Consider the following 3502-nt stretch of genomic DNA (forward strand, 5'->3'; position numbering starts at 1 on the left):
CCATATAAGGAGGCGGATAACACCACATTGAAGGCCTTAATTACTGGAAAAGAGATTGATAAGAACATGAGAGAGATGTGTAAAACCTCTGCTCCCGGGCCAGATGGGATCACTTTGGGTCAGATTATTGCAAAAGGCCCAAAGTTTTCCCAGTTGACTGAGATGTTCAACCTCTGGCTTATCACTGGTACTGTTCCAGATGCGCTGCGGGACTGCAGGACAGTCTTGATACCCAAGTCTTCAGATGCAGAGAAGCTTGGTGATATCAATAACTGGAGGCCTATCACTATTGGTTCAGTGGTGATTAGGCTGTTTTCCAGGATTGCTACTGCGAGGCTGTCCAAAGCATGTCCCATTAACCCCCGGCAACGGGGTTTTATTTGCGCATCAGGTTGTGCGGAAAACCTCAAGTTGTTACGGCTTGTGGTGGAACAGCTAAGTGAGAGCATAAACATCTGGGGGTTGTGTTCGTGGACATTGCTAAGGCACTTGACACCGTCTGTCATCAGCATGTATTTGAGGGTCTGGTCCAGAGAGGGGTGGATCCACACATGATAGAGTTGGTGAGGGAAATGTATCGGGATGTTAAGATGTGCATTTCCATGGGAAGAGAAAGGACAGACCCCATATACATTTGCTCAGGTGTCAAGCAAGGCGACCCCATGTCACCTTTGCTGCTCAATTTTAGTGATGGACCCCCTTCTATATAAACTCGAGAATGAAGGTGAGGTTTTCCATCATGGGGGCTGGAAATTTACAGCCATGGCATTTGCTGATGACTTGGTGCTGCTGAGTGACTCTTGGGAAGGCATGTGTCATAACATCAAAATTTTGGAGGCCTTTTGCAATCTAACTGGCCTCAGTACGCAGGGGGGAAAATGTCATGGCTTTTACATCAAGCCTACAAGGGACTCGTATACTATCAATGATTGTCCCACATGGGTGATTAATGGATCCCCCCTTAACATGATCGACCCAGGGAGCTCAGAAAGGTACGTCAGCACATGGGTTGACCCCTGGACTGGCTTTCTAGATCCTAGACTATCAGAGAAGCTCATGGATTGGCTTCATCGGATTGGTCGTTCGCCCTTAAAACCTCTTCAGAAAGTCGATATACTCAGGACCTATACCATCCCGAGACTGATATATCTGGCTGACCATACCGAAGTCAAGGTGGGCCTGCTTGAATCCCTTGATCATTAATTCATAACACGGTTAAGGAATGGCTTCATCTTCCCCCAAGTACATGTGATGCAATCTTGTATTCGAGTTTTAAAGATGGCGGTTTAGACCTCATCAAGTTGGCGTTGCTCATTCCAAGTATTCAGGTGCGAAGACTCCATAGATTAGCCCAGTCTTCGGATGAGACTCTTGTGAACTATCTAAAGGAAGTACATCTGGAATGGTTATTTGAAAAATTGTGGTTGAAAGTGGGGGGGGACACAAGAGTCCATCCCATCGATTTGGGAGCCTTTACCATTGGTAGAGTTGGGGGGCGACGATGGAGCCTGGCTGGAATGGGAAGCACCCATCCCTAAGATTCGTTACCCAAGACCTTGTAACTGGAGGAAACAAGAATTTCATAAATGGACCCATCTGGTTGCCCAGGGCCATGGGATTGAGCATTTCGAGAATGATGAGATCAGTAATGCCTGGATAGGGCAGTTTAAGGGCATACCTCACTGTAAACTAATCACGGCCCTACAACTCAGAGCGAATGTCTACCCAACAAGAGAATTCCTGGCTAGGGGTAAACAAGACAATGTTGCCCAATCATGTAGACATTGTGGAGCTAGATTTGAGACCACAGCCCACATTGTCAGAAACTGTGCCATCACTCAAAATGCCAGGATTAAGAGACACAATGCCATCTGTGAAACCCTTAGCGAGGAGGCTAAGAGGGAGTGTTGGACAGTTTTTGAGGAGCCACACCTAAGGGATTATGTAAATTTACTATTTAAACTGGATTTAATCTTTGTCAAAGGTTCTAAGGCAGTTGTGGTCAATGTGACTGTGAGGTCTGAGCACTCTGATGTCTCATTGAGTGAGGCCACCTTGGAGAAGGCCAAAAAATATCAGCGCCTTCATACACAAATTCAGCAACTGACCAATGCTGATGACATTGAATATGTTGGCTTCCCCATGGGAGCCCGTACCAAATGGTTTGGCAGGAATACTGAGTTGCTGACTGCCCTTGGTCTCTCTAAAACAAGGCTAGAGAGAACCGCACGGGCCCTAGCATCCACCTCCGTTGACATTGTAAATATATTCGTTAGCAAAGCTAGATCAATTGTATCTGTGTAAATACTTGGTAAATAATCTAGGCCTCTCCCCTCGACAGGTTCGCTGGACAGTGGAATCGGTTTTTGTTTGGGAGGGGTTCATCCGTCATAACCGCGTCTTAGCCCATATTGGGCTATAAATTCCAATTTGGTCATTCAGGTGGACGGGCCACCTTACTTAACCCGGAAAAGGAACATATAAAATTTGTATGTGTTTATTAAATAGCCAAATGCCTCATCATCTAATTAGTGACGTGCATGAATGGATGAACAAGATTCTCACTGTCCCTACCTACTATCCAGTGAAACCACAGCCAAGGGAATGGGTTTGGCGGAATCAGCGGGGAAAGAAGACCCTATTGAGTTTGACTCTAGTCTGGCGCTGTGAAGAGACATGAGAGGTGTAGAATAAGTGGGAAGCCGGGCACGCACTCGGCGGTGCGAGGCGACCTGCCCGCCGGCATCCCGGCCATCGGTGAAATGCCACTACTCTGATCGTTTTTTCACTTACCCGGTGAGGTGGGGGGGGGTGAGCCCCGAAGGGAGCTCTCGCTTCTGGCGCCAAGCGGCTGGCGCGCGCTGGCCGCAACCCGCTCCGGGGACAGCGGCAGGTGGGGAGTTTGACTGGGGCGGTACACCTGTCAAAGCGTAACGCAGGTGTCCTAAGGTGAGCTCAGGGAGGACGGAAACCTCCCGTAGGAGCAGAAGGGCAAAAGCTCACTTGATCTTGATTTTCAGTACAAATACAGACCATGAAAGCGGGGCCTCATGATCCTTCTGGCTTTTTTGGGTTTTAAGCAGGAGGTGTCAGAAAAGTTACCACAGGGATAACTGGCTTGTGGCAGCCAAGCGTTCATAGCAACATCGCTTTTTGATCCTTCGATGTCAGCTCTTCCTATAATTATGAAGCAGAATTCACCAAGCGTTGGATTGCTCACCCACTAATAGGGAATCTGAGCTTGGTTTAGACCGTCATGAGACAGGTTAGTTTTACCCTTCTGATGATGTGCTGTTGCAATAATAATCCTGGGAACCCTTGGGATGGGATGGGATGTGTTATCCCTTAGAGAAGTGAGGCCAATGGAGAGTTGTGCAAGGCAAGAGCAGTGGCTGGAACTCAGTGAAGGGCTAGGGGAGCTGCTCTGTCACTCCGTCTGTCCCCAGCTGCCCTTTTCTGCAATCCAGGGCAGTCCCTGTGTTCCCCTGGAAATCAGCCTGAC

The 3502-nt window shown here is 48.2% G+C and overlaps 1 pseudogene; it reads left to right on the forward strand.

Moving 5' to 3' along the window:
* LOC134426215 (28S ribosomal RNA) overlaps nt 1–3295 on the forward strand; it is a 7760-nt pseudogene extending 4465 nt beyond the window's left edge.
* The last annotated feature ends 207 nt before the right edge of the window (nt 3296–3502 follow it).

This window comes from Melospiza melodia, chromosome 17 (assembly GCF_035770615.1).
Source record: "Melospiza melodia melodia isolate bMelMel2 chromosome 17, bMelMel2.pri, whole genome shotgun sequence".
Lineage (NCBI taxonomy): Eukaryota > Metazoa > Chordata > Aves > Passeriformes > Passerellidae > Melospiza > Melospiza melodia.